This window comes from Lichenostomus cassidix, chromosome 2, assembly GCF_008360975.1.
Source record: "Lichenostomus cassidix isolate B80296 chromosome 2, HeHo_3.0, whole genome shotgun sequence".
Lineage (NCBI taxonomy): Eukaryota > Metazoa > Chordata > Aves > Passeriformes > Meliphagidae > Lichenostomus > Lichenostomus cassidix.
In genome coordinates, this window is record NC_139482.1 from 108780938 (window position 1) to 108804952 (window position 24015).

The 24015-nt window shown below is 34.9% G+C and overlaps 1 long non-coding RNA gene across 1 annotated transcript; it reads right to left on the reverse strand.

The window, feature by feature from the left end:
* Nucleotides 1–4305: 4305 nt before the first annotated feature.
* On the reverse strand, nucleotides 4306–19134 carry LOC146441954 (uncharacterized). Its single transcript, XR_014849545.1, has 3 exons — nucleotides 19073–19134; nucleotides 17676–17707; nucleotides 4306–4458 (listed from the first exon to the last, which is right to left on the reverse strand). It is a non-coding gene; the product is annotated as an uncharacterized LOC146441954 (long non-coding RNA).
* Between the last annotated feature and the right edge of the window lie 4881 nt (nucleotides 19135–24015).

Below are 24015 nucleotides of genomic sequence, written 5' to 3' on the forward strand. Positions count from 1 at the left end.
TAGAAAATTAAAGCATTCTAGCTATAATTCTGTACTAGAACTGTCTTCCATTTAATTCTGGAAGGAAATTATGGCTGCAGGAATCTGGGTTCCCCACAGAGGTTCAGAGTAGCTAAAGATCTTTCAAGTACCATAGAAATTCTCTTAATGGCTTGTTTGCTATACTTTGATCACCTTGCATCTAAATAGAAGAAAATGTATGAGGAAGGAAAGAGTAACATATTTTATCTCATGTACCTTGATTTAGTATCTTTCATTAACTCCCTTTCATGCTCCTATGTGTTCTTCTATAGGTATTGTCAGAAGGGTAACAGATGAAAGAATTTTGCAATATCTTATGTCTTTCTTAGTGGTCACTTTTCTTCACAACATCTCCTCTCTGGGCAGAAAATATGTTCACAAGGTATTGACTACGGAAAACAAAGATAATCCCTTTTACAGGATGCTCCACATGGCAGTAGGGAGAAATCAATTATCCTGAGCCTTTGTTCCTCCCCATAAAAGAAAAATTGCAATTAGAAATATCTGATGGGTACAGGATTTTCCAAATGGTAAAAAGAAATGTCAAGCCTCTTGACAAGTGTCAAAATACTAACATGAAAGAAAGCTGGTAATCTGCATTCTACCTGTGTGTCTCTCGGACCAGCTCTGATCCAAAGGCTGTCATTGCCACCAGCCTTCCCAGCACAATTGGGTAAATACACCCATGAAGGTGCCAATATATTTGGGCACATATAGGTGGCACTGGGCAGTATGTGCACCATAAATACTTCAGGGAACTAAAAAGGGTGTGGCTGCCTTAATTACTTTGACATTTCTGACCTTAGACAAACCCTGGTAGTACTAAACCAGCAGGGAGGCAGGCAAACTGTATTTAAATAGTTAAGAAAGCATATATATACAGAACTTCATGTTGCTCTAGGAGCCTGTTAAAACAGACCAAACTCTTGTTGTATGAGCAATTGTTTTCAAAAATGCATGTTTCAATGGCATCACCAGAGCACAATCCAAAGCAAAACAACCCTTCGCTAGCAATTCCTCATGACAGAACAACTCGAATTTAAATTCTTTCCCCAGTCTTACAGAAATCTAAGAAACTCTCAGAAATGTCCATTCTTGGCCAAATAAAGCAAAAGTAGTCTCTGATCATTCAACAGCATAATTTTTTGCTTGGTAACAGCATTGGCAGATGGATGATTTAGTGTTAAAAATCCAAAAGCATATGTAAAACTCAAGTTGTCAGAGGGCTTTGACACATGAAAAGGTTACCATGCATCGGCTGCTCTGTCGTTTAGTCACTCTGCATTCTTCTACTCTGTAACGAGCGTTCAATGCGAGGTAATTTAAGGCAGGCACAGAAATATCATGGTGGTGGAGCTTAAAAGACTATATAGACTTATAAACAGCACCACAAGACATGGCATTCATGCCTCTAGTTAAACGGTTTGCATATCTGCATAAATTCTCTCAGTCTCTCCATGCTGCAGGTGCATCCATTGTTCTGGAGTTGATAAAGAAGGCAGTGGCTTAAGTTTCCAAAATATTTTGCTATTTATATTTTTCATCATAAAATCAATATTTATTAAAAGCAAGAAAAATAGGTATTTGACAGTTATTAAACCTAGATGAGGTAACATTTAAAAATTCAGTTTTCTACCAAAGTTTTCATTTAATTATACTTTTGGGTTTTTTTACACAAAACTATTCCCAAAAGTTATTTCTGCTTTCTCATTAAATTTTGATAATTTCTGAAAGTTTCATTTTCTCTAGTCTTCATTATTAAATTACTTGTGACTAGTACAGTATTTGAAAAGATTGACATGAACATGAAGCATGTAATATATATAATACATATATTCTATATACATCATTGCAATATCTTGTCTATGTCAAAATATGTTTTTGTATGACAAAAAATCAGAGTTTCAAACTCAATGGCTTAAAAAAATTTCTTTCACAGAAAATTTAGAGATTTTTGCTCTTCAATCTAATGTCAAGTATTTTAAAATTATTGCAACTTCCTGCTTCTAACCGAGTTTAGCAGATGATAATTTACACTTTCATGGTCCAATAACATATACTTTCCTGGAAAATAAGGTGCACCAGGCAAAACTGCCAGCTACAACACACTCAGCCATATACACTGGTACAAGAGGCTGCAATTTTTGCTCCCAACCAAGGGGCTTAATAAAATACAGAGTACTGAGGGATCTGGTGTCCAGAATAAAAGCTGAAGGACACAACAACAATGTGGCAGATTGAAGTCTTCCTTACCTGAGGCTAGATAATGAAAAAAATTACTGCCACCCACTGTAAGAGAAGGAAAACACTGATTCCAAACCAAGGAGAAGGGATATTTCTTTGCCTTGCCAGCCCTGCTGTATGTAGAAGGAAAGATCCAAATTTTTCCCTGGAATGAATGTAGCTATCAAGCAGCTCCAGCACTTTTTTCCTGTCAGAGCTGTTCTTCATGGCTAACACAATGCTGAGCTGGAAATGGCAGGGTGAAACAAATGGCTGCCGGGAGAAGTGAGCCAGAGAGGGCTGCAAAGCTCAACATTGTTTGGTTCTTTTGGAGCTCATCCAGGCACCCTAACCTGAGCTGTCCTGAGGTGCATAGGTGGAAACCCACATGTTCTGAAGCTTGCAGACACACCTTAGCACAAAGGTTGCTGTGGTGAGAAAGACTGGACATCTCCACACTAGGAGGAGGATCTCCTCAAGGAAAAAAAGATTAAAATACATACAGTGTGCCATCCACCCTTGTAAAAGCAGGGCATACAGAAATCCACAAAGACTTATTGCAAAATCTGCATCCACATCCAAATTAAAGAGTTAAACTGAAGGTAGTTAAGATAGGAAAAGGTGCAATGACTATTGACAATACTTATTTTTATCAACTAAAATATAAATACAATGAATTCTCTGGCTCCTCTTTCCTTCATTCTATTGTCACGGTGGTTCCTCTTTTTAGGCAAGGTGTTCAAAATATGTAAATAAAAGTAGTGCAATTACTGCTTAATTACTCTTTCTAGGAATAACAAGCAACCTATAAAGATGTTAAGATTTTCTGTCTAAAATTAAGGTTGTCCTGAATTTACGCAAATCTCACCCCTGAAATAAATGCTTGTAGTGATGTGAAGATTCAGAAAATGCTTCAACAGCAATAACTGGGATGGACGCTGTGTTGTAATAATTTGGATACACTTGACTAATGCAGTTATTCGCAATGAGGTTGGCACAGTGCCCAAAGCATTGAGCAAACAAATACAGCAAGACATTCAGTCTAACATCTCCCAGCCCTGTGTTGAGATCTTTGTTCAGTCCAGGGGTGCTGTGGACACTACAGCACACTCTGTCATCAAAAATTGACAAAATATATTTATATTTCTTTGTTAAATTCACTAGTGTGTTTTATGCAAAAAATGCTGGTGAGGCACAAGCATTTTTAATCAAATTAGTATGCAACATAAGGCAGCTGTGTATTCAAATGGGTTTTTAAGCAATTTGGTTGTTTTCTTTATAATAACAGGAAAGAACATTTTGATTTTGAAGGTGACAGAGGCAATATTACCAGAATTAAACAATCTGAATTAGCTTTTTCATGAAATGTAATATGTTTTATGCTTTTAGATGGGATGCTCCACTGCTTTCAGATGAGCCTTTCACTGTCACAGTCAATGGCCAGGAACAGAATAAGCTCTGGAGGTAGGATTATCCTCAAATTTAATTTTTTTTTTAGAAGAAGCTAATGGCAAATGTTTCTAGCGAACTTTAGGTGCATCTATGTTATAACTAGAGAACCAAAACAGGATATTAAAAGAAAATATAAGTATGAAATTAGTAAACAAAGTTTGATATTTTGCTTAGCCTGACTTTGATGTATGAAATGAATAAAATCTCTTATATATGTATATGTGATATGATACTGTATACACTTTTGTTTTCAGATACACATAGGAAAAATATAATAGAAATAATTTACATGTATAATATGCTGCCAAAGAAACATCTTCCAAACATTGACATATTAGCCTGTGTAGCATGATAGAGATTTCTGCAAGGAGTGAGTGTGAATTTGTTTCTGTTGCATCTCAAGATGAGGAAGTTTTTCTCAGTTCTATAAAACTGCAGTTTAAATCAGATTCATGAAGGACACTAGTTGACTAATACTGCAAATAATAATTCTCTGGAAAAATAATGCAATAAGTCAGTATTTTAAATCATTCACTGACTTTGAGGTCAAATGTAGTAAGCATAAATTAAAAAGTATCTTTCTCACACCAGCAAGGGTTGTTCAGCAAATCAGGCTTGATTCCTTCTGTCTGACACCTCATCACACCCCTCCCAGGTATCCAGAGGGTTTTCCAGTTGCTCCTGTGCAAATCCACTTCTTTAGAGAAGCCTTCACAGAGATATCTGTGTGTGCTGTATGTCAGGCTCATGTGCTCAGCTGGCCTAAGGAAAGCAGAGCAGGGATATGGGGAGTGACAGAGAATATTTGGTTTGTCTAACACCTTGGTGTAGTGAAGTGTCAGAGCAGTGTAAATCTGGACAATTCTTGATGTATTCATTGCAACAGAATGAAAACTTGGGGACAGAATAATCAGTGGAATGGGGTTCCCATCCATGGCAGGGGGATTGGAATCAGTGGATCTTTTAGGTCTCTTCCAACCCAAACCATTCTATGATTCTCTGATTTGCAGCCCTGTTTTAAGGTACTAATCTGGACTTTGCACTAAATCAAGTGATGTTCACAGTCATTCAAGGCCAAGAGATTAAAAACTCTACTCCTTGGTTTAGGACCCCTTTCTGGACTGCCAATTACCACTCTGGCCTGAGTTTTTACCAGGCTGCTGGCAGCTGTGTGCCCTCTGAGGGCTGTATATAGGACACAAGCACCCAGGATGGTGGTTCCCAGCTGTTCCCAGTGGGTGCTGGGAACAGCTTCCAGATTTTGCTGAGAGTACTGACAAAACTCATGGATCTAAAAGCATGTTTTCCAAGTTATGCAGCTCTAATGGAGTCAGAACATTCATGGTTACAGATTAATCCTTTGTATAAATCTTATTTTTGACTATGTAATCTTGAGGTTTCATTTCAGAGTTTGTTTCAATTAAAGTGGGTAACTGCCTTCTCTGCCTGCCCCAGAATGAGGTAGACAGTCAAGAGATTTTTTGCCTGGTTGTGTCAACTTATTCCTAGATCAACCCAGAGAGGAGTATTGCTGGGATTCCAACATGCAGAAGAAACACGAGAGTCATAGGGCAATATGGGAAGTGCTGGAAAGGTGTCTGCTTGAGTGGATGACAAAATGTAATCATTATTTCAGTGGATCTGAAAGAAGGTGTACATCCGATATGACATTTCAGGAAAGGGAAATTTTTCTTGGGATCTTTGTTGCTGGCTTTGAAAGACCATTTTCAGCATATCTAAAAATGGAGAAACACACATTTAGAATCAATTAAAGAAAACACATGGAATGGTAGAAGGATCAACACTGGATTTCTAAAAAGAAGAACAAGAGGAAACCCTCATGTTATCTGCTAGTTCACCAGTGCAGAAATCAGATTGCTATTGTTTAAAATTATGTTTGGGTTTCTTTCTGATGTATTACTTCAGCCAACTTGCTCTCATCATCTGAAAGAAGCTGGTCATGAAGTCGTGACATCAGAAATGTAAGTACCACTCCTATTAGCATGTGCAAAATTACCTACAAAATTCCTGAAGGCAATCTTTGAAATACAAGGAAAAATCTTCATAAAGGAAAGCAAAAGGCCAAAATTAGATAGCCTTTCCTATAATCTTATACTCTCCGAGAACAGAGGTAAAGATTCCAGCAATATAAGAACTGTAATCACCTAGGAATAGATGTAGAGCATCCTGCAATATGTTAGCAAAAAAGGAATTATTCAGAAAACTTCAGGCCATTAGAGTTAGCCAGAATTCTTTTGCAAGAATATTACTAGAAATAATGGTATGGGACAAGACTACAAGACATTGAGAAATGGGTGATTTAGTTAGGGACAAACAGCATATATTCACACTAAAGGAAAATTGTGTTTGACAAACTAGCTTAAATCTGATTATTTTAATGTTCTGTTGTTGAAGGGATGAATTTGTGTCTGCAATTTATCTGATTTCAAAAGTATGTTTGATATTTGCCATGAAAGAGACCTAGTTTATGAAGGGGGAATTTCAGGCAGTTATCCAAATAGAGTAAAAATTATCTCAGGAAAATGAAAGAGCATGTCAATTAACAATAACACTTCAGGTGGAAAAACATATACAATCAGCAGTCAATAAGCGCCACTTTACTTGACCTATTACACAAATTGCACTGAAATCAATGTCAAGAGTAGCTAGATTTAGTGGTAAAACATATCAGGACTAATAAAATTACATTGGGTTACTGGAAAATGGATATTAAAGCTGCATCAACACAGTTTATCTCTGGAAATTAGACCAGTTTGGGTGCTCTTTTATACCATAATTTCTCATTCTCACCCTCATTTTTTGCACTCAGTCATTCACTCTTCTATTTAGCAAATCCTTTTCAGAAACTGTGAATACTTTTTCTTTATTAAAAGGTCTAGATAACTTTAAGATATCTATATAATGGATTTGTTCCAACAAATCCCAAACCTTTGGTTTACCTGTAGTGATTTCAGGGATTCATACCCAAGAGCACGAATCAATGTGCTACAACTGCTCCCTAGAGAAGTGAATTTCTAGCCTAGATCATTATGTCATTTCTGTCTTTGTCTTGTGGCAGGGGCACATCACACTCCTGTCCTAAAGACCTCTTCGATCAGAGCTTGTCTGACAATTCCATCAGACAAGCAAGAAAAAGGGGTTTGCTTTATATTCTCAGTTTAACTTCTAATAAAATATTTCTCTTAATGCAAGCCTAAAATTCTTCAGGAAGCACTCAGTCTCATCTCTAAGATTATTTGTTTCAAGACAAATTGGTGTATTATTTAATGTCATAGTAACTTTATAACCAAGACTAAAGGGATTTTTGCACGTTCTTTCATAACTGATAGAGTTTTTGAGTGTACATGGTAGGTCAGGTTGAAAATTTCTACCAAAACTGCTCTACAGAAGGGGCTATGTAAGTACTATTAAAAAACTGAGGTATGAGAGAAAATCAGTGTGAAGGAGCTGGGAATCACTCACGCCAAAACTATTGTCCCAGCAGACTGGCTCACTGCAATCAATGTCTGATTGCAACCAAGAAGCAGCAATAAGATACAAATAAGTGTTTCTATGTCAGCATAGTTTTTTTTAATTTGAAGGTTGACTCAGCCTCTCAGGTTGATTGAAAGATATATCCTTGCTGTAAATATAAAATAGCCACAAAAGGGCGATACTAGAATTTCACACCTCATTAAAGGAAAGGGCTGTTTACCAAACAGTTAAGTATACAAGGGAACTTCTGGGTAAAGAATGAACCATTATTCCAATAAAACTTCACTTATTCTCCAGGATCATGTTTTCTGCTAATTTCAAGGAAAGTGCTGGATTCATCTACTAGCCCTCCTAAAAGTTTTGAAAGATGAGAGTGACTGTAGCATGTAAGCTATAACATTAAGAGAGAGGAACATTTGCCAAATCTGAAACACTGTCAACCATCTTACTGAGAGGGAAGCAGAAAGATGGGAATTGACATCTATTTGCAGTGTAAATAGAGTAAATGTAGCTTTTATTTTACTCTTAGTTCACATTACTTTTATCTGTGTTGTCACCTTTTAATATACTAAGTTCTATTCTTACAGATTCAGTCTAATTCCAGACAAAAAAAAATAAAATTAAAGGATCCGGGCAAAGTTACTCTTCACTGAAGGGAGAGTGACACTAGAAACCAGTTCTCTGGGACACCTTAAAAAGTGATCTAGTGTCCCACCACACCCTTACTGTATCCCGGGAGTAAGGAAAAAGCTTCCATCTATGCAGGCCAGGTAGAAACTGGAATAGCAGTGACTGCCTTGGAAGTTCTCTGACATGCAGTAGTAATGTGAAGGGGTAAAAGCTTGAACCATGAAAATCAAGGATGGACTGCTCTCCAAAATCGCAGGGTTGAGGGTTCTCAAGTAGTGGAAGACTCAAATTCATATTCTTGTTTAGAGAAGAGATTTGAAAGGAGATATCTGCATTTGGCATATGCAACCTTTCAGTTGCCTGCCCAGATCTGGGAGCTACATTATTCTGGAGTTCCTTCAGCATTACTGATGAAACTACTTTTAGCATACTTCACTTAAAATTTGTTTCAGGCGGGGATTCTACTGTTAGATGAACATCTTAATGACTATTTCATCCTTTTTGTCTCCTTCAGAACTAATTATTCACAGTGTGTGAAAATACAGTGAGAAACCAAGAGAGACTTAGCCAAGGATAATTTGTAACCTGGTCATTCAGGCAGGTGTACTTAGGAAAAGAGAGAATTTTATCTCCAACAATATTAACAGGACACCTGAACCTGGGAGGATACTGAGCATTGGAATTACTGACATTTAAATGGGGAAGAACTCCATCTCCCCTTGCTGAAAAATATCAAATGTCATCTTTAGATCTACCCATTGGTTTATGGGTATGTCATTTCTAATAAAAACAAACTGATACTTTTCAGAATCTAAACTTTTGTTTTCTACAACCTACAACATTGCTTTCTTTTTTGTCTCAAATTCTGAAAATCTTGGTTATAGATTAAAAAAAACAAATTTGAAGAATCCATGGTATTTGTTTCTAACTAAAAATTGACTTGCACAGCTCTGTTATGCTCATAATACACCAGGATTAGAAAAGAATGACAATTTTTTCTCTTGCATAATCTATTATTCCAGTAGCTGTACTTATTTGTAAATAATTACAGCTAACACAATGTAATAGTATAGCTGACTCACTAATGCTAAAGTCCAGACACTGTAACCTCAGAGATACCCTCATTAGATAGTAATTTTAAATTTTCCAAGGGAAACTTAGTTTAAAGCCCTCTCAACCAGCCCTGCAAACTCATGGGCTAGAATCCTTTTGTCCTTGCTAGATAGATGAAGCTCATCTAACTCTAGCAGGCCTGGTGCTGTAAAATCTTCACCAGTCTTAAAAAAACCTCAAAATTCCACTGATGGCACCAGTCCTAAATAAAAAATTTTATGTTCTCCCTGCGTACCTTCCGGCTGCTAATGTAATTCTTTCCAAGAGTCATTGCCTGGTCTCCTTGTTATTGTCAAGAGAAACCCCTCTGGTTCTGCCTTCTGGTTCTTCCTATGGAGAGGAAGATCTTTTTGAATCTCAATAATTCAAAACTACAGGGACAGCAGGATGGCATATCAGCTCTCAGTATGCTCCCTTCTCAATTCCATGGGTGTTTGCAGTGGTGGGTGGTTCAGTATCTAACAGGGGTCAGATGTAGCCTACCGAAATCACTGAGCTCACCTTGCACAGTCTGTGGCAGTCCTTCACTCTTATGCTTGGAAGTGAACCTGAACTGCTTTTAGTGAACAGCAGTGATAATATTAGTTCCCCAGCAGGCCATGGTTGTGATACAAAATGAAGGTGTAGCACTCTGAGGTGGAGCACTGAATGCCAGAACAGACTGATGTACGACAAATACCAAAATAGTCAAAACCATCTAGTTACTCTTTTTTTCTGAGATAGGTCTCTTTAATAAGATCTTGATCCTTGTTGTGATAACGCTAATGAGGCCTTCAACCAAATCTGCATTAGGCTATTTTCTGTGACTTTGTGAAAATTTCTGATTTGGAAAGCTAAAGTGAATCGTACCATGCAACAGTTCCTTTCTCTGTTTCAAGGAATGCAGTGATTTTTTCTTTCTCACTCCAAATTTCTGTTTTGGAATGAGCCATCTCTCATTTTTTAAGCTGATCTGTAAGATTAATCATTAATATGTCTGGTAGCCATAGCGCTGTCACTTTTCATAATATTCCTTATCCTCAATATATGAGACAGCAATTCTACCTGCTCTTCTTGGAAGGTGGGATATTATCTATGTGTAGAAACTTGAACAAAAAGGTCTGCTGGCAGTTTTAATAGATTCCTTGAAATGGTTGCTTACATAGAATTACATTCTCCATATAAATTACAATGATCATTAAACTTGCAATACCTTTACCCCTAACCCTGCTGAAATATCAATAGCAGACATTCAATAAAGTCAGCTAAGAATTATTTTTCAAACTGTTCCAGCTAATTGTAGCTGAGACCATTCTTGCTTATTTATGTTATTATGCTCCTTCTGGAGCAGAAAGTTTTAAGAAGGCACAACACAAAGTTTCTACCAGTTCCTAGAACAGTAATTTGCCTAATAAGGCACATTAACCTTATATGCTAAGCTGTTAAGGATTTTTTACTTTTCCAAGAAAATAAGCATGGAAAATGTAGGCCTAAAAAGACTTTAACATAAGTACCCCTACTGTAAGGCATTTGGGGTGAGTTACAGTGTAGGTGAGCTTTATAATCATGAAAGATGCTAAGAAATGCTTATTACCCACAAAGCAAAGCAAAAATATTATTATTATTAATCTAGAGAATTTTGTTTGTTATTTTCTAAAAGGTTTTTTATCAGTTATTAAGTGCTAATTCAAGTTACTTTGACAATAAATATTTTTATAATGTATTTGCAAGATTAATCTGTAACACTGTGACCTTAATGATACTTTTAATGTAAGTTTGAAGTAAATCTGAATGAACATGAATTTATGTAGCTATTAAGAATGTAAATCTCAAACTATTAATCTGTGCATTTAAAAATAACAGAATCACAGAAAATTCTGAGCTGGAAGGCACTCACAAGGATCATCAAGTGCAGTGCTTAAGTGAATGACCCATATGGGGATCAAACACACAACCTTGGTCTAGTTAGCACCATGCTCTAACCAAGAAGTAGATAAAATAAGATATGGTTATCTTTTGAACTTTTGGACATTTCTTCAGGATGTTGTTTATTACTCTAGTACTATTAAACTTGGCTGCTTTACATGTAAATGAGAGAATGAAAGTAAAAACTTGAAAGAAAAGAGGGGCTTGAATTGAAGCTGTTCTGCCTCCTAATTATAATTTTTTTTAATTAAATAAGTCTGTGACTCAGAAATAATTCTAACATCTCTGTAAAGTGTTACAGAACAAACCAGTCTTATAGTAGGGTCAAGTCAGCTCACATACATAGATTTCCCTGTACAAAAATCTCACAAAACAGGATCAGGGCAAGGTTTATTTCCTAAAGGAAGTGTATTGTAAAACTTGTCAAAAGCTGTCTTCACCTTGTGAGTATTTTCACAGACATGAAACAACACAGATGATCACAGCCACCAGCTGACCAAGGATGGATCAGCCTCACACCAGGCTTTTCCTGCAGTTTGTGCACACAGACATATTAATGTTTATATACATGTTGGAACTGATAATCTAATAGAATTGCTAACAATGTTCACCTCTTTCTACTTTGCTTAGTGCAAGAGCAGCGCTTCCCAAGTGTCTCTTTTCCTATTGTGTTCAGTCTGGTGCTTAGAGTCTGGAAAAAAATATAAGGATGTGGGGATAAAGAAAAAGCCAAACAAACAATTCTTCTTTTTAATTAGGGATAGAATCTGCTAGAAAATAACAAAAAATAAGTTAATGCAATAAGGTAAAAAGCTTCTGATGGAAGAACTGAGCTCACACATATTTCTTTGATGATTTGTTTCTAAGTGACATTACTGACATCCAGAAATTCAACACATGAAAAAAGCACTACTGATTAAATTCTTTACAAATGTTTTACAAAAGATGATTTTTGTTTATTTGCCTGATACCCCTTAACTCAAAGGCTGATATCATGACCTTCTCAGCATCAATTCATGTCAGTATAGCACTGAAGGAATATTTGATCTGCAGTCAAAATTTCTGGTTTTGTGAATCAAGGTCTAGTGCCCAATGGCATCCACACCCTTCTGTTTAAAGACTATGTACTGTAAGAAACATGAGCCACTAAAACTAGTAATGTTCCTGTTCATCTAATTTGTCTTAATACCACAGGTGTCACTGAGGGAAAAAAGGGGGAAAGTATCCTTAAAATATCTATGACTATTCAAGACAAAAAGAGCAATTTTCCATCATCTTTACTCTCCAAACATTAAGGAACACTCAATTTTTAAATGAAATGGCTAACCAAATTATCAGATTTCAACAGTATTTTAGAAAAAAAAAACAAAACCAAAACCAAACAAACAACAAAACCAACAAACAAAACCAAAAAAAAAAAAACAAACAAAAACCAAAGCAAAGTGATTTCCCTGCTGCTCCTGGGAGACACTAGAATTGAACTAGCATTGAAGTCCAACAGACTTCACTGCATTCTCTGACTGCAGAACTATTGTCTGCATCAAAACTGTGATCTGATTAGCCACTGATATGGCTGATGCATCTGAAAGGGAGATGTCTTCTCCACAAATTAGCTTAAAAACATCCTTTTGCTATCAAACTAATAATTAGGTTTGGTTGCCTGTTGCATTAATATTCTGATTGAATCATTTGAACTTATTGAGTTATTGATTCAAATTTAATTGTGACATTAACTTGATGTTTACAGTGCTTAAATATAATTAGCTCTAAGGAAGTTTAGGAAATTTACATAATAAAAATCTTATTGAAGATACATCTTTTTCCCTCATGTTTTCATATGAAACTGGATATTCTGTCAACATATTAGAGTATCAAAACTCTAAAACAAAGAGAACCTCAGTTAAAGATTCTGTAAACTACACATTTTTGCTTGCTAGTACTATCCAGTCTTGTTACATTGGCAAAACCCAAATGTCAGCTCGATTACCCATTTCAGTCCCTAATCAAAATAATTATGAAAGTTGGTTAAAGATTTAATATAAAAATAGATTAAAAAAGATTAATTTCCTTCCATAACATTTTCATTTCTTTCACACTGGATCCTTGACAGTTTTATTTGCCTTATAAGTTTTGTAAGAAATTGGGAATGGGTGGGAGTTTGTGCCAAAATCTTAACTATGCTTTCAGTATTAGTCTTATGAAGACATGAAGCAAACCCTGATCTCCAGAGAAGTGAACTAAAACCAAAGATTAGAATCAGAAATTATTTTTTCTTTATATGAGAGCTGTATTTTTTTTTCAGTTAGGTTGATGCATAAGAACAACAAAATCAGAAGGAATTAGTTGCCTAAACTGACATTTGCCCATTGTCACGTTTTCTTTATATTTGGCCTTTCTAAAAAACAGGGACATTATTTTAAAACAGTTATATCCCAGATGAGAAATACACTAATGAAAGAAATACCCAAGAGGGCTCAGAGTCAGATATATGCATGAGAAAGACATGAAAATATGTTAGCTATAAAAGCATAAAAGAACTTCACTTGACTTGCATGACTTTTTGTATCAAGCATGCTACAGCAGTCTCTTGATTCTAATATGAAACTATAGTAAGGATCATTGCACTAATGCATGAGGATTTGTGATAATGTTGCAGAAATTTTACTGTCAAAACTGAACTGCAGTGTAATGACTTTTGTTATCATGGTTTCTAATAACTATTCAGCATGAATTGACCCTACATATGTTTTACTGCAATAATGTGTCAGTTATCGAGAAAGTAAAAAAAAAAGAAACAGGAATTAATAGACCCCCTATCCCCAAAATATTACTATAATGTGGCCACCTGAAGATACCAGGTAGTGAATATGAGAATAAATGCTTTACTTACATTTTAAAGCAATTAGGGTTTGCATTGTAGTTTCTCAATAAAATTATATGAACAAAACCAGTAGTCAATATTTCGTAAGACAATGCCATTTGCAATGTTAAGGACAGATACAAATAAATAGGTTCTTAAGTTATAATGACATGTCATACCTCTATATTTTGGATTTTTAACTAGAAGAACAAAAGCTGATGTCTACAATACAACCATTGGCACATTAGCACAACACATTGGAAGCAACAAACTTTGCTCATGGAATAGATATTCTAAGATAATTCAGGACAAAAAGAAAAATATGGTAAATAACTAGATTTGTTTTAAAAGCATAATCATGTTCCTGGAGCTAAAATGCTAGCCCATTGAGATTTCCAGAAGAAACTGCTGCTATATATTTGTAGGGAAGAAGCTCTGTTATGCAAGATTTTGAGATGGGAAGTCTACCACATAAAGATCAATCTACAGGTCTTTTACATGCAGGATTTTACCACACGAACATGCACATGTAAAAATCAGTAACTTATCAACATTACAATCTCCCTCCCTGTCTCTGTTGAGCAGCTAGCAGAGTAATGAAAGCACCAGTTCTCAGTGGCAAGAAGGAATGACCTTTATTGTTTTGATTTCATCACATATATAGAGTTCTCAAAAGTTACCCAGATTGGTCAGTCAGAAGCCTTCCCCCAGGCCTGATTGGCCAGGCCTGCACTGCCCAAGTTCTGGGACACTGTTCCAACAACGTCCAAACTTTATCTTTATTTATAAAACACAAGAAAATTTCTCATGGGAAAGACCTGTGCTAGCCACACCTCCCCTCCCAATCTGTTCAAAAAGCCAAAACCCCAACACTTACCCGCAAAACCAAATATTTAGGGGAAATACTAGGTACTAAATAGAATGTATTTAGAAATAATATCAATATCTATAAGATAATTCCAATATCCAAAGTCATCTAGGAAAAGTGGACATATATGATTCATGTTTTAATGAAGATTGCACATTCAGCATGACAGACATGCCAGTGATCAGTGGAAGGTATAGCTATAAGTGATATATAAAGAATGATGCGTGGACAGCAGTGTTTTTTTCAGTAAGTAAACTACTAAGAAAGAAAATTGAGGATAAGAATTTCTCAAGGTAAAGGACTATAATTTTCTTGTTCAGAATAATATTTGATCAAATTAAACATTAGAACCATAGAATCATAGAATGGTTTTGGTTGGAAGGGACCTTAGAAACCCTCTAGTTCCAAATCCTCTGTTACGGGCAGGGCTCCACTAGACCAGGTTGCTCAAAACCTCATCCAACCTGGCTTTGGGTATTTCCAGTTAAAAGGAAAAAAACCCAAAAATAAATAAAAAAAAAGAAGTTGTTTGCCTTTTACAGTAGTATTTGTAAAAACTGGCTTCTAATTTTCAGTAAGTATGTGTCTACAGAGAAGAAATTTCTCAGGAATTAATTAGGGATGAACACGCTTTCTTCTTGAACATTCATGTCATTGTAGTAGCTCACACATAATACAGAGCACCAAGAAAAATCATTACTTTGACACTCCTCCAGAATTGATTTTCTGTTGCTGCTGTAATTTGCTTATTAGCAAAAACCCAGGAAGAGAATGTATCTTCTTTTTATTGGCAGAGTATATCATCAACACTTTTTTTCTCCTTTTGTTCTAATTCCTAAATACTTTTTTAATGTGAGAATGTTAGGAATATTTTAATAGTTAGACAAGTTATTAATTTAGCAAAATGAAGAGTTGTCAAAAAGGAAATTAGATTAAGGTGTCTCTGTAATACTTAAATTAATATTGTAAAGAGAATTTCTCTTCCTACAATAACACTGCTGGACTGTCCAAATTTCTAAATATTGCTATCACTGATTCCTATGACAAGCTTGGTATATGTATTGTAAGGTTGATTATAAGCTCCTATAGAATTGCAATATCCTCATAACCATTTTATTCACAAACAAGATTTTTAAAAGCAATTATTATATAGCAAATTATTATATAGCACTGCTATGAAACTAGATCCTGTTGGTATTGCATTTCTATTTTGCTATATTTTACTATGTTTATTTTATTGTATTCAAATTGAGAGGCAAAAAAGCAATAATATATGCCAACTCATTTGCAATTTTCTTTTGCTTCCAGACTACATCATTGAGATGCACAATAATATCATCCATACTATGTCCAGAAGAGGTAAACTGTTGAGTGAGAAATCTTTTCACAAATGTTATCAAGAGCTACTAAATTCTGAGAATGTAGAAGCTGGTTATAATAACATTCAAAGAAACAAAATGTTCAGTTGATAACCTTACATAGATATATTTCTCTGTAGAGAGCCTTAAAGAGAGTATGTCCTAATTCCACATTCAGAAAAAAAATACTTTAAATTCCTGCTATAATTCAGTCCCTTTAAGAAAAAATTTCAATACTCCTAGCATTGCCTCTGTTGTCATATCAACGGAATAAAATTTATACTCATTTGATGAAGAAAGATAGGTCATTACTTCTTCTACTTTTTGTTTTACATCTCCAACTTATTCCCCAAATATGGTTATCCCTAAGAATGTATGACTTAAAACCAGTTTTGTTCTGAAACACAGAAGAGCTATATAGTTAACAAGAATATCTGTTAAGGGATTTTCTTCTTTATATTTGTCAGGAGCAAACTGAATCCAGTGAATTTTAAAATGCAAGACTAATCCAGTGAATTTTAAAATGCAAGTGGTAAGAAGAAATGAGCAATGAAAATATGGGTATAAGACATAAAATGGATTGCTAAAAGTAAAGTACTAGCAAATAATCTGAATTTTACAGCTAATTGATTTATTTGAACACTTCTGCAATGTACTTTTAGAAAATGGACTAAAATATCAATATATCAGAACATGGTTCCTGAGTAGGGCCTGACTTAATAAAAATTCCTCCCTGAAATTGTTGGTGTGAAGGTAAGGTCTGTGAAAATGATAACTTAAATGCATATTAATTTTCAGAAATGTAGACATTGAAGGCAAACAAGCAGAAACCTAACTAGTATACATGAACAGTATTTGTAATTGATCATGGTTGGTAATGATAGGGTCTTACTTTGACAGCTATGTATAAACACAAGAAAAAGAAACAGAAAATATTTTTTCTATCAATTGGCATTACACTACCATAACAAAGTTCTGCAATATCACCTGACTTAGGTTTCACAGCACTGTTAATTAAAAAAAAAAATTAAAAAAAAATCTAATGAGTAAATAAAACACTATAGCTAGCCACTATACTTCTGTCAAGGAAGATAAACTAGATTTTACAATTTTTTTTCACTTGACTGTTTTCTAAACTAAAAACTTACAGAGTCTAAATGTAAATGTCATAACACTCACAATCACCAGAAAAAGCTATGAAGAAGCTATATGTAATGGTATGGTACATTTTAATCATTGCAGAATATATTTATATATAAAAATAAGTACATTTCAGTAGCAAAAGTGGGATTTTTGAAAAATGAATTTTGGAAACCTTAGATGAACTGCTCTGTAAAAATAATGAAAAACCCCACTACAGCAAGCAAGCAAAAATGAAAATATGGAAGTGGGAAACAGCAAAGAAGAAAAGAAGAATTTGGGTGATAGGTATTACTACAGGTATCCTATTGTTATTAAGTATCTGTATTGAAGAAATTAATTTTAGAGAAGAGATAAATGAATTGAATGAGTGATATTAGCACTTTAGCTGCTGACAGCCTCTAATAGCATCTCCCACCCTCATACTATTGTCATAGTGTTCTGTGAGATCTAATTTACTGTTTAAATAGTCATTTTGAAAGTTTTGATATTCTTGAGATAACCAACAGTTTTCTTTAATGATTTGATCCAGAGCAGCCTAAAGAGGAAAGCAATTGATTACACTTATTGGAAAATACCTTTCTAAAGAATAAAATTATAGGTCACTTACACAATTTCCCTGAATCATTCACATATGAATATCTGCAAAAGATAGATGACAAGATTATGGTCACAGTGAAACAAATGGAAAAACTGCAAATGAATTTTGGGTGGTCAGGATATTTCTGAATATATCTATAGTAAAGTACATGTTATTAATAAATGATTTGTACATAAAAAAACAATGCAAATAGTTACAATAGGAACTAATAAAATGAACACATCCTCTGTCTTACTACAGAAGACCTTTCTGCATAGAAATTATATTGTCTTAATTGCCAGAGAATACATCAAATTCATTAATGCATTTTACTTTTTCTAACTCTGATTTTCCAACTTGTCTGTAAAGCTGACACAATGAAATACACATGTGTTTCCTTAATAATTTTAATATTTCCAATTGGATTAACATGATTTTAAAGACTAATATAATATTTGACTCTCATAGTCTGATATCAGGTGAAGTTCAAGTTGTTTGGAAAAGATGCTTCTGTAATAACAAAAATTTCCATTCCTTTAAATCTGGTTTTGATTGAGCCTTCTCTGATTATAATGCACTATAATGCATGATTTTTGACACTATACTAATTTTTGGTTTTCTCCTGTTAAAAACCACTTAGGGGAAAGAGAGCTTGGGTAGATTTTGTCATAAGTTACTTGAATATTGAAATTTCACTATTTAACATTTGGAATTTCTTTTAATTTCATCACTATAAAAAAACAGGATGGCTAACTTCCATACTTCAAAATATTTCTGCAAGTACAGCTTTAAAATGCATGTTTAAAACAACACCTGATTAGTGACTGAGTGCTACTCAGTAGATAATAACAAAAAAAAACCCCATCAAGCAAGTGTGAAACTTATTAAATTTGTGTATTTTGCCAGTTATATTTGGGAGATATTTCTGTTTAAAGCACATGCACATGAGAGTTTACAATTATCAGAGTGTGTAGAAACCTGGACCAACTAATTAAGCCCAAATGTCCATGTGATGAGTGGCTGCCATAATCTAAGGCAATATTTTAAAATCTAACACAAAACTCTGAGTCTAAAAGCTTTTAAAGGTAGAGGATTCAGCTTAAGACCCTGGTTTATGCAAGGGGACTCTATGTAAAGCCATTTTCAAAGCCATGTGTGCCCTTGCAGAAAAGCAGAGCTAGCAGAACCACTAGAGCAGCTGGAGCAAATGCCAGCATCGTCTGCTCCCTGGATGGAGCCTGTTGACCCAGCAGGAGTGAGGGCAGCCCTCTGGCTTGACAATCTGAAACTGGGAGTGAAACAGGACCACAGGCGGTGGGATGCAACCACCTGTCCCACTGGTTGCCTCACCAAAATCCAGAAAAAGGAATTGTATATAATTTGGGGTTTATTTTTGAGAGAAGTATGTTACATGTTATTCTGTTTACCTCTCTGCTGCTCTTCTCCCCTTCAACAGAAAACTCTACAGTTTAGTTTTCTGAACATTCCTAATGCAAAAAAATATATTTTGCGCATTAAGGAATTTAGATTAATTTTGTCAGGTTCAAATCTCCATTTTTATGTGAATCCTACAAAAAGATCTTGTTGCTGCTAATCAAGCTGTCTTAGGCAAGACAAGATAAATACATATTGGGAACATTTCTTAAACAACAAACATTTCAGCCTTATATTATAGCTACAAGTTTTTTCACAACCCAGGAGGTCTAAGGAACATTGGTAAAATTCTGACCATGTTTCAGACCATTCTCATATCTCGAAAAGAAATCTTGTGAATTAGTGGACTAATAAAGTCTGAGTCCTTCTGGGGTCCCAGAGCCTAACATTGAAGAATCATATGTTTTCTGAATCTGTTCCCTAGTAGGTAATTTAGTGTCTCACCTTTTAAAGACAAAACTGTCCAAGGGAAATAGTAGCATGCCTGAGCAGGTCCCAAAGAATCTCTCGGAACCACTTGAATTTTGGGAGTTCCCAAGACAGTTAGCATATTAACACTGATTTTACACTTTTTACTATGCAATGTCTTAATCAAAGGCACATTCGATTTTATTTCTGTACTAATACAAAATTTAGAAAACCTTGACCAGAAGCTACTTGTGGTTATGCACATAAATCTAAAAATTCTTTCTGTATAGACTGTCACACTCTACGTCGTTAAAGTATTAAAATGCTATGTGTCTTTTGGAAACTTCAAAATATTAAAAAGATGGATAATTAAGTGAATAAGATGTGATTATCCTCTTGATTAATCTTTGGACAGCGATACAACCTGTTTTCAGGTTTCCTTAACAGATATAGACTGCTTGATGTTAATATGTTTACATTCAATACCTGCAAACAAGTAGTGTTTTCAGCATCCCAGTATTTTCTCATGTATAAGGGAAATGGGGAAATGACAGAAAAGTTTGCAATGTAATAATTTTCACCAGTATGTTTACCTTATAAAAAAAAATCAAAGTGAAGTTCTTCTATTTTACATGATTTAAAATGGCCCAGACATTTTGACAATGAATAACAATATACCAAAGAAGACAACATCCTTCTTCAGATGTTACTAGCCTCAATGACTGTTTCTATATGGCCAGTTATACTGGTTGTCCAGTCCCCAAAATTGCTTCATTGCATAGCTCATGTCAGCTGAGACAGACAAAGTGAAATGGTCCTTTTTCTCTAATTCACTCCACTAAAAAATGAGCTGAGGTTTGGAAAGTGAAGTGCATACACCCTTTAAATACTGGACTGTCACTCACTAACATTTCTACAGAGGATTTCCCAGAACCTAGACAGAAAAAAGAGTCTTTAAGAGCATTCTGATTTTAGGAAAGAGGTAAATGGTCAAACTGTGACCAAACTTAACATGCAGAATATGCACTGCACCTCTTTCTGCTGACCTACGAAAACAGGGATATAAATCTCAAAACTGATTGTAAGATATTCAAGTGGACGATCCTGACATTTTTTGTTTTATCTGTGGGACTCAAACTTCCAAATTTGTAGACTCACAGACTAATGAAAAACACCACTATTCATGTTCTTTGCTCCTCAACAAAACTTGATCAAAGACTTCTAGTACATAAGAATCCGTGTGTTGGTACATTTGACTTCTTCAAACATTCCGGAATTTGCATTCAAAATATGGGAAGAAATTTTTTAGATTTGTGCATTCAAATGAAGTTTCTTTTTTTCAGTGGAAAACACCCAATAATTCAGAGAAATATCTTGGCGGCTCTTACATGAAATGAAATTTCAGTCACACAGTAGAGAAGTGAAGTGAAACTAGCCATATTAAAAACAAATGAAGGAAGATATTTCTTTTCATTATGTGTACTTAAGGAGTACAAATTCTTGTGAATATAAAAAAAAATTACAGAGATTTAAAATGGACATAGAATTTCTAGGAGGAGACCCAATCACTTTGTGTTGCAAGTGATCCAAAAATTATTTTATGGTTCCATGTAAAGAATTGTAGAGACAGATCTTAAGATCAATGATTTTGTCCACATAATGATATACCTATAAACATGATATAAATCCTTGTGGTTTACAGGGTCAATTGTCATTTCTAATGGTCACTCTGACAGCCGTGTTTTATTCGAAAGATAAGAACAATTGATTTTGACAATCAGGTGCATCAGCACAATAAACTAATTATTAAAGGATCTATATTAATTGGCTATACTACTTAAACTTGATGTTGTGAGGAATGAAATTGGTTTCCTCAGGCAGAAATGATGGTTTCTTTTGTAGGCATAAAGTATCCTCTTCATAACATGACCACCAAACCCCAAAATAACTTACCTTAAAATTTACTGTGTATACCTCTCTCCCTGACACTCCACAGAGCTTTCCCAGAGGAGTTTAGCATGTTTTTCCAGTAGTGTCTGTTCCGAATCAAACATGTTTCTTCTCAGGACATGTAGAGCATGGTGGTACCAAGTGCCACAAGGTCATTGTAACAGAGTTGACAAGTCTCTGTGCTATGGTAAGGAAACATTTTGAAGCAAGCATGAGGTGCTGGAGTTTTTCCTCTGTCTGAGGGTCAATTGATCAATGAATGCTTGTTAGGGAATAGCTTGGGCTGCACAAGTCACAGAAGATACAACAGAAATTGAGATGATATAATCAGGGATTCACTCACCTTACTTTTGATCTTCTGTTGATTCTGCCACCAGCATTTGATATTTGGTAATTTATGCACCAAGGATCACGCAGCTACTCAGTAAATCTCTACAGCTGCAACCCTTTTAAGGTACACAGTGCAAACAGCTGAGCCCTGCTTGAACAAGCTCTAACACGAGTCAGGGGATTTATGTTGTTGATATTACGTACTGATCTAATACAGATTTTGATGGTCTCTGAGCTGAAACAGGTCTTCCCCTGTATCCTCAGCCAAAAAAAAAAAAAAAAAAAAAATCCACATAGCCCAGAGTTGCTGAAACTAACTCTTCATCTGAAAGACAATATCTTTTTACATCTGTGGCATGAATTTTTCTTCATTGTGTTTGGGAGGAGTTTTAGAAAATGCACATTTAATTATATGCACAGATTGACAGAGGGAAGTGAGAGATCATATTTTTGAATAATTTTATAGAGGCCATTTGGAAAAAAATAATTATTCTTTCAATAGGAATATGGTGTAAAATAGTTTCTGACAATTGCATTTTTCCTATCTGCAAATTGAAGTAGCAGTAACTACAAGTAGCCATTCACTGATAACACTTCTAATGGCAGTTCAAACAGTTTTAAAAAAAACAAGTTTCATTCTTGTAATTACTCAAATGGAGAATTAATATAGGGAATAAAACCAGATATGCATTAAATGCTTGGTAGAAAATTTATGTGGATGTCAAGTTATACAAATAATAAATGCTGCTAAAATAATAATGAAAAAAATGTTACTAAAATAATAAAGCTATTAAAATAATATTGGGAAATATAAGCACAGACTTGTCTGCTTTAACACTGCAAGTATTCAAAAAGAAATAGTATATTATATTATAAAATAGTATACAATTCTTCATGTCAGCCAAAGCTGAAAAGTTTTTTTTCATATACAGTCTTTCCTATGTATGAAATATTCTTGACCTCTCCAAAGATATTTTTTGGCACATGAACTAAATTTTATTGGCAAAAAAAAGTTTCAGTGGTTGTAGAATAATATCTGAATGCTCTGTTATTTTCTGTTGATGTACCCTTTAGCCATGATTACATTGATGCAGAAGATGTGAAAAAATAAAAGGATACAACAATTTGAAGTACTAGAAATACTTAATTTTATCCGACTTCAGCCTTCTTTGGAGACCAGAAAATAAATAAAGGCATTAATCTTGGAGAAATCAAAGGATTTACCAATCTAAAGGCCTGAACTGATAAAGCAGTGACCATTTTCAAGGCCAGGAAACAGTCTGTTCTATAGGACATATAGTGACACTAATTTTTCAGATGTGAAAGAAAAAAAACACAGTATCTAGTTTCAGTCTTCCCTATAAAGGTGTCTACCTCCAAATTATAAAATAGAGAATTAGAAACACATGTGCAGTTCACCTAATGATAATCTGCTTGCTACTACTGACTGCATTCTGGGGGCTCAACCTGTGATCAAAACATCTAAAAAACAACCAGAAAGGCTCTGGCCAAACAGCAGTGTATTAAATTTATCAGTGTTAAAGAAACATTGGAATAGATCTCACCACTGATTATGCATTTTTAGTCTTATCTTTACATGCAACCAAGAAATACTGATTGCATTCTGGGGAAGTTTTTACTTAGTAGGGTCCAAACTCCTTGAAAATCAAGATGTGTCCATTCTGGAATTCTTCTAATGGCTTCAGTGTACTCCAGAGACTTTTGCATATGCTCCAGCATCAATAGTCTGTCAACAGCTACATGTAAAGAAGCTTTGAGCAAGCTGTCCTTCAGAATATAAGACCAACATCTATCTAATATCTATCAAAATTTTGAAATATTTATTGCTGCCCCACTGAATAGAAATGTACCTCAATGGTGCTGCTTGACAGTTAACTAGTTTTGTTGTGGATAGAAGACAAATATATTTTTCTTATTGAAAGAGTCAAGGATGGGGGAGAGCTTTGTTTATGACTAAACTTTTGCCTCTGCTTCAACTTGTGATCTGGTGTGATCACAGATGTCCAGCAGAAGAAAGGCAATAGTCAAGATCTTTAGAAAGCAACTGGATATTTTGTGTTTTCATTTTTCAAGATCAGAAAATGGCACAGCTTATAGTGTTAACCACATATACATTATGTATAGGTGAATTCAAAGGACATGCAGGAGACCAGAAAGTTCCTAAGACTTGAACCAATATGAGATGAAGGTTAAGGTTTTGATAATTCCCTTCAATAATTCCTGGGGA